This window comes from Bos javanicus, chromosome 1, assembly GCF_032452875.1.
Source record: "Bos javanicus breed banteng chromosome 1, ARS-OSU_banteng_1.0, whole genome shotgun sequence".
NCBI classification, from domain to species: Eukaryota; Metazoa; Chordata; class Mammalia; order Artiodactyla; family Bovidae; genus Bos; species Bos javanicus.
Window position 1 is genome coordinate 21,425,358 of NC_083868.1, and position 12,458 is coordinate 21,437,815.

At 36.8% G+C, this 12,458-nt stretch overlaps 1 long non-coding RNA gene across 1 annotated transcript in view; it reads left to right on the forward strand.

Moving 5' to 3' along the window:
* The window catches only part of LOC133253835 (uncharacterized), an 89,856-nt gene extending 83,368 nt beyond the window's left edge, over positions 1–6,488 (forward strand). The window contains exon 3 of the long non-coding RNA XR_009738477.1: positions 6,381–6,488. This is a non-coding gene — a long non-coding RNA (uncharacterized LOC133253835). The remainder of the gene's footprint in view (positions 1–6,380) is intronic.
* The last annotated feature ends 5,970 nt before the right edge of the window (positions 6,489–12,458 follow it).

Genomic DNA, 12,458 nt, shown 5'->3' on the forward strand with positions numbered 1-12,458 from the left:
TAAAATTACAAAATTTAAAAAGCTGAAAATACTACAATTTTCACAAATTTGATTGTCAAATTCTGTCTTTTCTCTGATACAATTTAATAAAATTATTTTAGTATTGATATTTTAGAAAGCTTTTACCTTCACAACTTGTTATTGGTAATGTTATAAAAGTGTTTAAAATTGTCATCCAGTTTGAGAAAACTTTTATTAAGTTTCTTTCACATAAATAAGATTATTGGCACTTCAAATATTCCAGCACACTGACTGTCTCACATACTGAGTTAACAACACTTATTAACCAGTTTATCACAGACATCTTCATTACTTTGATGTCATTAGGAGTTTCATGTTATCTTTATCAAAGTCAATAATCTTGTCCAAACAACAAAAATTTAAGTCATTTTCCACTGGGTTCATATGACTTACTTATTCACTAATTTGATTTTCTAACAATTTATAACTATTCAGTTCCTTGTCTCAGAAAAACATCTCTCTCTTTATTAACATGGAAATAGTTTAGGTATGATTTGAACATATTTTGTTAAAATTTCCTTCTCATTATCAGAGTAATTTTAATTAATTTTCTTTCTCACCATTTTTTTCTTTTGTTTGTATATTTTAATGATTTTATGTAAATTTTCTCCAATTTAAAATAAAGGAGTCTATGATTTCTCACTTGCTGTATCAAAAACCTTCCAAAAAGTATTTATTGCAGCTAACATGGCTTCTCCTTAGTCTTATCCCAAAAATGGTCTAGTGACTGCGATGAGTGGAACAAGACTCAAATCATAACTACTTGCAGCTAAATTATGTTTAGCTCCACAGTATATTTGTGTTATGGAAACATGGAAAGGAAAACTAACTGGGTCTGGTAAGTTTAGGGAAGTCATCAGATGTATGTGAATATTAGAGCTGACTTTTGCAAAATAAGTCAGCTTTCACAAGGAAGGGAAGACTTTGGGGAGGAAACTGTGCAAAAGTTCAAAGCCCCAGAAACCCAAGATTCTGACCCTGAAATCACTATCATTTTCTTCCAGTTAGCTATCCATCATTCTCATTGTCCAATTTCCACCTACTCATGTACAGTAGTAATTATGGATTTTGTAACTCAAGGGCAATTAAAATAAGCCATGTGGCATATAAATTTCCAGGTGAAAATAGAATAAAGACAGCTTGAGATTTTGGGTTTGGAAAGGTAAAATGGAGTGCCATGCCCTCCTTCAGGGGATCTACCCAGTCCAGGGATCAAACCCATGTCTCCTGCATGGCAGGCAAATTCTTTACTGCTGAACCACTGGGGAAGCTCAAAGACCAGGAGAAGGATATATTTGAAACATAGTAAATCACGAAAGAAATGCTTGTCTTCAAGTTGTGGATGTACTAAATAATGGAACACATTCTTGAAACTTGGAGGCATTTTTGGAAAATGAATGTACACTTTCACTCAGTGGGTTTCACCAACCTGAAAGATGGTAAAGATTACAATCAGGAGTTTGAGGGAAGCTTAAATGACATTAGATGAAAGATCTTTATCAAAAGGAAATTATACTACAGAGCCTCCAGTCACTACTCTTTGTGAGAAAGATCAAGAAAAGGAGCTGTCATCCTCTCTACATAAGGGGTCTTATTAAAGTCAAATACTCTGGAGTCAGGTGAGCGTTCAGGGTGACCTGACCTGATGTTCTAAGTTTCTCAAACATCTTTAAAGCCTTTAAGAAAAATAAATATCAAATAGATAATCCCAAAGATTAAAGACAAATGCATACCACATACATGGTTTCCTTTTTCACTAATGTCATGGTTAATTTTATGTGTCAACTTGACTGGGCTATAAGATGTCCAGATATTTAGTCAAACATTATTAGATGTGTCTGTGAGGGTGGTTTGGATGATATTAACATTTGAACCAGTAGACTGAGTAAAGAAGATTACTTTCCCACTGTGACTGGGCCTCATCCAATGGATTGAAGAACCCTGGATAGAATGAAAAGGCTGACTCTCCTATGAGTAATTGGAAACTCCTCTGCTTGATGGCTTGAGATGGAATATTGGTCTTTTTCTGCCTTCAGATTCAGACTGAAACACTGTCTCTTCTTGGTCTTGAGCCTATCTATGAGTTCCCCTAGTTCTCAGACCTTCAGATTTGGACTCCTACTATACCAGAGGCTCTCCTGGGTCTCCAGCCTTCAGACTGTAGACCTTGGGACTTCCCAGCCTCCATCATCACTCATGGACCACTTTCATATAATATATATCTCCATGTATTTACATATGTGTGCTATGTGTGTGCTCAGTTGTGGCCAACCTTTTGCAATCCTATGAATTAAAGCCCATCAGCTTCCTCTATCTATGGAATTGTCCAAACAAGAATACTGCAGTGGGTTGCCATTTCCTCTTCCAGTGCATCTTCCTGGCCCAGGGGTCGAACTCACGACTCCTGTGTCTATGGCACTGCAGGCAGATTCTTTACCACTGAGCCATCAGGGAAGATATATTAAGATTTCAGATATGTGTGTGTGTGTATATATATATATATATATATATATATATATATATGGACCCCTTTCATATAATATATATCTTCATATATATAAATATATGATATAGATATATACATATCCTATTGGTTCTGTTTCCCTGGAGAATCTAATACAACTGATTGAAATTAGATGAAGAATTCTGTATGATAGCTAGCTTCCTTTGTGGTTCAGACAGTAAAGAATCTTCCTGCAATACAGGAGACCCGGGTTAGATCCCTGGGTGGGGAAGATCCCCTGGAGAAGGAAATAGCAACCCACTCCAGTATTCTTGCCTGGAGAATCCCATGGACAGAGGAGCCTTGTGGGCTATAGTACATGGGCTCACTAAGAGTTGGACATAACTGAGCAACTAACTTTCACTTTTACAAGGTAGCTAAGAGAATATCTCAATTAATATTTATGGCTCAGACGGTTCAGTCCCTGGGTTGAGAAAATCCCCTGCAGAAGGAAATAGCAACTCACTCCAGTATTCTTGCTTAGTGAGCTACAGTCCATGGGGTCACAAAGAGTCAGACACAACTGAGCAACTTCCACTATCAAATTAGATGAAGAATTATATATGGTAGCTAAGAAGATAATATCTCAATTAATATTTATGCTTATTTAGTCTGTACATTTGTCGTTTGCCAGTTAAAATATGGTGTTGTAAGGAAACAAAGACATACCCCAACCATAAACTTATATCCATGAATGTTAAGTTGGTCCACTTTACAGATAACAAAAAAGGAACACAGTGAGATTAAACGTTTTTACCAAAGATACACAGCAAAGCAGTGGCGGGACCCTCAGTGGCACACCTTTTCTGAATTCTAGTCTATTGTTCCAGCCTTCACACCAGACTTCTCACTTCACACTTGATTCTTCCCACATTTTAGTGGTGTAACATGTGAAACAATCTCTGAAGCGAACTCCCACTCCCCACTTCATTTCCTGTGTACCATTTCTTTCTTTAAAATGAGTAAGTTCAGCTGAGTAAAACAGGTCCTTGGGTTGGGCGAGGAGTACACTTATGCTTTAGATGAAGAATGGCAGTGAAGGGTCAGAAGAGATCATCAGAATGCCTCTGGCTCATGAGGCTCAGCCAGAGAACACTCTGAAGTCCATCCCAAGATGAGGGGAGTAAATAGTGAACTAATACCAAAGTGCTCAACTGCAAGGAGAGTTGTGAATGGTGGGGGCGGTGGGTGGGGAGGAAATGCCAAGGTCTACTGGGAAGCAGTATCCTGGAGCCTCCTTAGACCACCTCATCTCCAGAGAAGGCTCTGGTAACCTGAACATGTGTAAAGAAAGCTGACACTAAGAAACACAAAAATTTGCTTCAAAGAACTTTCCCTTAATATTCTTATACGAGGTGCTCACTGTCCATCAACTAACTGCTTTTGGTAAATTTCACCACTACACTTAATCAGTTTTCATACCCTTGGAAGTCTCACTCAATATTTAATGATATGCTGGCTTGGCAAAATAAAAGAACTGTAGATTAATTTTGCAAAACACATCTGTTTGCTACAGAAGACAAGTAAGGAAAGGAAAATAAGGCATTGATTCAAATTTCCCTGGACAGCTTTTAAAGTCAACTGAAAAAAATTATATCAAAGAATACTTCCTAATTTCTAAGAAAGGAAATAAAAGTCACTTAGAGAATGTTTATCACAACTAGTTATATCACTTTTGTCAAATCTATAATGATACCTTTTTTATACAACTAATATGTTCAGTATATTTTCCCCTATTATTTGATTTCAAGCAAGATTTCACTAGTTTGCATTATGCCAGATTTTTATAGTTGCTATGCATTTTGCTGTTTTGCTCTGATTAGTTTTATGTTGGGTCCTTGATGAGAAATATGACACCTGTGACACCATTACAATTGTTCCTATGAGAAAAATCAATCTTTTTTGACAATGAAACAAGTCATGACAATTTTCATGAACACCCTCTAGTGAAAAGAAAGGGTGGATTATTATATGCCTTCACTACACAGAAAGGACCAGAGGGGTAATATCCTAGAGTTTGCTTTGAATAAATCATTCTGATTTTATGGGTCCTTGCATAGATCCATTCCCTGTGTCAGAACCAGTGACAAGTTTCTAAGGGAACTTCATAGAACTCAGGGTGCTACTAAGCTGTAGTTCTGCCTGTCCTTAGACATGAAGGTCAATGTCTAGGCCTACTTATATGAAGTGTTTAACATATTATATGATGAGTAAGCTGTGAACCCTGGGATATATTCAAGAGCCAGTTATTTGTGACTACAACTATATACTCATTTCTGATGCCTCTATCTTTGGGGATGGATGGGGATAAAATTTAGATGTCTAATGAATGGAATTGAATGCTTAATCTGGATGGTGGTAAGATATTTAAGAAGAGAAGCAATTCTCCACATATAAAGAATAAACTATTTTACCTAAACAAAAGTTATTTTTTAGAAGGATCTGTGATCGAAAGGTGTCTGTGAGAGCTGTATGTTTCTTTTCTGACCCACCACTTTCATAATGTCACAAACCATAAATAAATATATCATACCGTTATAGCTTAAAAATTAGACTCTAATCAAAACTTTCCTTCTTATCTGATGCTAACTTTCATTTCTGCCCATAATATCGACTGTTTAATGGAAACAGTGTGTCAGTTGTCAGGAGTCATGGAAATCTGACAGTGGAAATTGATAGCCTAAGTGAAATTACAAATTTTGCAGAAGATGTGGAATTCCATGAAGTTCATGAAAGTTTTTTTTTTTTTTTTTGAGGACTGCTTTTACTTATACACACAGAAATAATTGAAGAAAAGACTTCCACACAAAAACATGACCAAGTACCAAAAGATTAAGAGAGGATTGGGGGAAAAGTTATCTTTCCCAAAAATAATTCTCTCAATAATTATAGAAGTTAAACATGTGGGCTTTTGGCCTTTACAAAATTTATTTACCTGTTGCAGTTTCGTAGTAGGTGTAAATGTCAAAAGAATTAAATCTTTTGACCACTTCCTCCCATTCCTATGGGCTTCCCTGGTGGCTCAGATGTTAAAGAATCTGCCCGCAGTGTGGGAAACCTAGGTTCGCTCTCTGGGTCAGCAAGATCCCCTGGAGAAGGAAATGGCTACCCACTCCAGTATTCTTGCCTGGAGAATTCCATGGACAGAGGTTCCTGGAGGACTACAGCCCATGGGGTCTCAAAGAGTCAGATATGACTGAGGGACTAATACTTTCCCATTCCTATGGTGATCTACTTAGCCTATAACAACCTGATTAACCAAATACCTCTCCTCTATGCAGACTCTGTTTTTAGTTTCTCATCAAAAAAATGCAGAGGAATCTTTATTATGAAAATGGAATGAGAACAGAAATTGACTTTCTATCCTGGAAAGAGATGATTTGCAATATAGAACAAGGTTAAGGGAAGATACCAGACTATCAAAGAAAGGGAAAGGAAGACACATGGTTTGAGAAACATATTCAGTATATTTACTTTAAATTTTACAAAGCAAACAAAAAGTACTGTGTAGTATCATCACAGTAAATAATACAACCCATAGGAAATAAACTTATGAAATCTTCATAAATTATAAATGTATATGATACTGTGACTTAAAGAAAGTATATTAGAATTAGAAGGAAAGGAAAATTGAGAATTTTTTCTGAGATACACATATGTAGAAAAAGTGAGAGAAACACTGGTCTTTGTAAACAGACAAAAAATAATTTACAGGTGGGAGCAAAATTCCATTTGGTCATTTGAGGATTGATCACATCTATTTACTCAAAACTTTCCCTCTAATAAAATAATAAATGAGCTGATTTAAAGGTGGTGAATCTAATTCGACATTCTCTCTTTTCCTACCTGGATACAGACCGCTTTAGCTCCAGAACTGACTCCTTTATTTGATGAACAAGGATGGCCAGGGGAAGGCAAACACAGACATACCCTCTTTGCAAGCTCAGTCTGACACCCTAGTATTAAAGGCAAGTCATATATTTGATACATTGATCTTAACTTTATTTATAAAAGCAGAGTTTTCTGTTGATTCCATAACTCATTCTGAGTTCTGAGAGGTTTGTATAAAGGTCAGCTGTCATAATTTTTCATTTATTTGGGAGTGTTTTTTAACATTTGTAATGAGATCTTGGGATTCCTGATGTAGGGATATAAAATTTCTCTTTTCACTAAACCCTTTAGACCGACTAGGAAATCCTAGGCAACAGAATCCTAGGCAAATTCTGTTTCCTAGGATTTAAGCAACAAAATTTTAAAGCCAGAACTGACCTTAGAGATCATCAGTTTCTTTATTTTCATAAATATGAAAACCAAGGCCCTGAAACCAGAGTCTCAAACTCATGCTTACATAGCAATGTAGCAGAGTACAAAAGATTGCAGGATTTGGAAGCCAAACTTTTGAATTCAAATCCTTACTCTGCCATTTATAATTATGATATACTGGGTAAATCATTTAGCCCCAGAGGAAGATATTTTGATGTGACTGAAGTTAAATAATTTTACCATACACATCAGTTTATCTATCTATAAAATTAGGGCAATAATAACTAGGCACAGTGGAAAGTGTCAAACTTTATTTTGAGGGGCTCCAAAATCATTGCAGATGGTGACTGCAGCCATGAAATTAAAAGACGCTTACTCCTTGGAAGGAAAGTTATGACCAACCTAGACAGCATATTCAAAAGCAGAGAGATTACTTTGCCAACAAAGGTCCGTCTAGTCAAGGCTATGGTTTTTCCTGTGGTCATGTGTGGATGTGAGAGTTGGACTGTGAAGAAAGCTGAGCGCCAAAGAATTGATGCTTTTGACCTGTGGTGTTGGAGAAGACTCTTGAGAGTCCCTTGGACTGCAAGGAGATCCAACCAGTCCATTCTGAAGGAGATCAGCCCTGGGACTTCTTTGGAAGGACTGATGCTAAAGCTGAAACTCCAATACTTTGGCTACCTCATGCAAAGAGTTGACTCATTGGAAACGACTCTGATGCTGGGAGGGATTGGGGGCAGGAGGAGACAGGGATGACAGAGGATGAGATGGCTGGATGGCATCACGGACTCGATGGACATGAGTTTGAGTGAACTCCGGGAGTTGGTGATGGACAGGGTGGCCTAGCGTGTTGTGATTCATGGGGTCACAAGAAGTCGGACATGACTGAGCAACTGAACTGAACCAGGCTTCAGGGTTATTGATATAAATACAAATAATATATAAAAATGCTTTTAAAATCTTAAATGCTTTTCTTTACTAGAAGAAATTCCAGAAATCCTAGATCTCCACTCTTTGTTCTGTCTAACTAAAAGATGATATTAGTATAAGCTTTAAAAATCTGATTCATTTTTTAAAAATTCCTTTAGTAAAATTACTAATTCCTTTAGTGTATTCCAACAACATCACAAATAATTGACAAAGAGTGAGTCTCAACAGTAGACTCAGGAAGCTCCAGGAAAAATGAGGCACATGGCTCAGGTAGCGCTGTGTATGCTATGTGTTCTTCGTTGCTTCAGTCGTGTCCGACTCTTTGCAACTGCCTGGACTGTAGCCCTCTAGGCTCCTCTGTCCATGGGCTTCTCCAGGCAAGAATACTAGAGTGGGTGCCGTGCCTTCCTCAATGCTATATGCTATGGCTGTAGACCAAAGAGAATATATTATAATAGGGAATTTATAATATCCCCTTATTAATATTAATATCTAAAAGACTTCTAAAATATCCTGCAGGAAGGAAATCTATGTATACTAGCTTAACCAGTTCCTTTGGCATCCTGAATAAATATCTGTTAATATCACATAGACTTGTGTCACCTGGACAAAATCCATCCCCAAAATAACTTACAAAAGTGCTGCTCAAGGCACAAGTCAACTGAAATGAAATGGATTAAATAATGGCTTACATTCCTTCTGAATGTTAAGTAAATAAAATAGCAAGCCAATTCATTCATTTTTACTTAAAAATGTTTATACATAGGGCTAGGGAGAGCTGGGCAAAGCTGCTGGATACATTGGAGTTTTACCTTGGGGGATGGAAGTGTTTTGAACTAGAGAGAGGTAGTGGTTGCAGAGAACTGTGAATGTAATAAATGCCATTGGATTTTACTTCAAAATGGTTCCATTTGTTGGGCGAATTTCAGCCTCAATATATTATCTTTTAAAATTTCACACATGTATAAAAAGTACAATTTCAAATCTTAAAATCTAACTGTTTCAAGTGTTGTATGAGAAACCTACAAAAAGTTTCAGCATTAAAACATGTATTCCTACAAATATCCAATCAACACATCTTATACCTAAAACTAATACAATGTTACGTCAATTATACCACAATTTAAAAAAAGAACACACATCACCAAATCAACGAGTAAGTTTTCTTAATGGCCTGTAAAATGTCTGTATGTATTTGTAAAAATAAAAATCAATACTCCTTTTAAGCTCTGAAATTGCAGAAGCTATGTAATAAAGTCAATACTAGGGGGAAAAAAAGGTATTTTCTACAGGTAGCTAATATTTTACAGGCAGATTACAAACCATCACGAAACACATATTGACAGAGATTGACTGCAGCTGCTGTAACTTAATCTCTGCATTGGTGATCTCAAGCCTCTTGAGTCTCACTTCATGGTTTTATGATACAGTTACATCACAACCCCTCAGCAGAATTACAGCTTTGTCACTAATCTCTCCCTATCAGTTATCCTGGAAGGAAGGAAGCTGGAAGGCACCACGAGAAAGAGGCAACGGCATGAATGATTGTGTTCAGTCTCTTTCCACCACAATATCTGTAAGTCTGGCAGTGATAAATGGCACCCAAGTTATAAACGAGCAACAAGGTCAGTAGCACCAAGCAGCCAAGAGTTCAAAGAAAAGTCACAATTCTGATGGGTTCAAGAAAAGGCCACATACTGCTGGCGTGCATCAGTACAGATAAATCCTCCGAGATGCCTTACTGCAATTACAAAACAGAATTAGAAAAGCCTGTTATGGAAGAGCTAAGAGTTCTGTCCAGGAATTGAACAAAGAACATGGATTAGAATAAAAGTCATTCATTTTCTAGAAAAAAAAGTCAAGAATCCTGGTGGAAAATGTCTTCAAAATGTTAAATAATTCTTCGACACTGAAAGTCAAGAATCCTGGTGGAAAATGTCTTCAAAATGTTAAATAATTCTTCAACACTGAAAGATGTATATCTGAGCAAGTCTGCTTTTCTTCTTGGTCTTCTCCCCTTAATCTCTTAAATACATCTATAAAGAATCCAGAAAAGACATGGAGGGAAGTGGCGTGACTCTCTAGATATTATTTTAGACTGAGTCTTCATCTCTTTATCAATTTCCTTAGGTGAACTGCATAAAATGAAATGTAATCTTTTCTTATAAACTAAAATATATAAATCTCCTAAAAATATAAGGAATAAAAACCACTTAATGTTGTAATGGTAAGTTGACCAAGAAATAAATCCCCTTGTTTGACCGTTTGTGTAATGTGTGTGTGTGTGCTCACTCATGTCTGACTCTGCAACCCTGTGGACTGCAGCCATCCAGGCTTCTCTGTGCATGGGATTTCCCAGGCAAGCATACTGGAGTGGGTTGCCATTTCCTACTCCAGGGAATGTTCTCAACCCAGGGATCGAATCTGTGTCTTGCACCTTCTGCAGTGGCAGGCAGATTCTTTACCACTGTACCACCTAGAAACCTGAAAATGTTGAGGATTTTCCCAAAGTTATATCATTGGTAACTGACAAATTAGGATTAAAATCACTGGACTCTTGAAACTTACTCCTGTCTTCTTTCTCCTTAATAAAATGTCCTCTCAAATAGCTTCTGGAGTTCTTGCAGCATCTAGCTCTCTCATTGAAGGGACTGTTGTCCTCAAGTTTTCATGCTCTGTATATTTGTAATAGATTTCAATAATCTTTGCTATTGCTCATTTATTTGTTTGTGAGAATCAAGACAAGTTGTACCATATGGGAAAATTTGCTAACCATTCTGATGCAAAGCTGAAGAATACCAAAATTGAAAATCACTGAAATCTCCACTCTTCCTCAGAGAAAGAATCATTGAAAGCACTTCTCTCCACTTTCACTCTCATTCCTCATTAAGGAGCCTCATGTTCCACCTGTGACAGCCATAGAAATTTTCCTCTTTGTTTTAAACAGCCATGTTGGAGTATAGAAAACTGCACCACATCTCCCATGAGTAATTAACATTAGGGTAATTATTTTCACAATGCTTTGCCTTAAACAACAGAATATGAAATGTTAAAAAGCTGTTCATTGCATCCAATAATGGAAATGTAAGGTACATTTTGTTTATGGATGCTTTTAAGATTCAAATTGATGTTACAAAGTTTTCAGGACAGGAAAAAAATACATTTTCAACAGTGGCCTAAAACTAGTTCAGTTCAGTTCGGTTCAGTCACTCAGTTGTGTCCGACTCTTTGTGACCCCATGAATCGCAGCTTGCCAGGCCTCCCTGTCCATCACCAACTCCCGGAGTTCACTCAGACTCACGTCCATCGAGTGAGTGAAATCCAGGGCTGATCTTTAGTATTAATCAAAGAACACAAGAGCTCTTATTGTCCAAATTGGTGGACAATCCAAGAAAGAATTACTCATCTTTTAAGACCATTCTTTATAGTTATTTTGTGCATGTCTAATTTTCTGAAACTATTCAGACTAAGTATTGAAATTATACCATAAAGCTTTAAAGATTTCTTTATTCCATTGTGTCCCATAAATGCCTCTACAACACTTCCTAATTTGCTGTGAGAGCACTTGACTGGCATTATGATCAGCCCCAAAGAATTTCTGCAAACTTGCTGAGTCACACCTCTCTTGAATATGTATAATAATAGTTTTGTTTCAAAGGTATCTCTCTTCTTGCTATGCTAAACTTGAAAAGCATAAGATGAGTATTTCAATCAAGTACATCATTAAGAAGTCTAGACCATGAAAGTGAGATTTTTTTTACTGGATAATGAAAAGAGGGAGTGATCAATAGAAAGCTACTCAGCTTCAAATACATGTGAGAGTTATGAAGAGTTGTGCTCTGATGGGAGAGTAAGATCAATAAAAATATATATAATCACTGAAGTGTTCTGTGTACTCTAGATTCTAGAAAAATTATAGTTCAGGGCAAAGCCTTCTACAACCACTTCAAAGTGTCTGAATTCTTTCCTTGTGCTGGAATGTTCTAATTATTATGGCTAGAAAAACCAAGTTACAGGATAATTAACTACCTCCTCCATTAGAATCGGACTGAAATAAAACAGATCTCAGATGCCCTTGGACTTCCTTTGGCACCTTTACTTTCATTTGGGTAGGTTTACTTCATGAATATGCAAAATACAGAATTAATCATTCTCTCTTTATTCCATGAAATAAATTACTCCTGCAGATTTATCCTGTAAGCAATGCTGTGTGCCCTGTTTCGCTTTCCTCTTTTGCTGTAGGCTTCCAGAGTAGCTGTTTACCCCTCTTCAGAGAAAGCACTTCCTGTAGTCCTTGCTGAGCCAGAAAATCTGCATTCGTTATTATGGAGGGAGATCACAAAGAGAGATATAACCTGGATAAAAGGCACGTTTTAACTTAATTAAGACCGCTATTATAATGAGACCATTAAAGCACAAATAGTATTGGCAATCAGCTGGAGCTGAGAGACTTTTTCTTTAAACCTGTGGTGGATTTTATTGTTGCTATAATGGTTTTTACCATAATGAAATTTAGTGCATTACCAGGAAAAAGCCATGCCCTGTGGTAGGGTGCTGCTTATATTTCGAAACACGTTAGCGTGAAGCTACAGTGAGATCTAATAATAGAAATGAACTTACCTAAAGATGCATTGATTTTTATATTAGGTCATGTTGAGAATTTACAAAGAACATCGAGTCCACGAAACAAAAATCCTCTTGAGAATAGCATTGATTGCAAGAAGGGTAATATTAGAAAAAT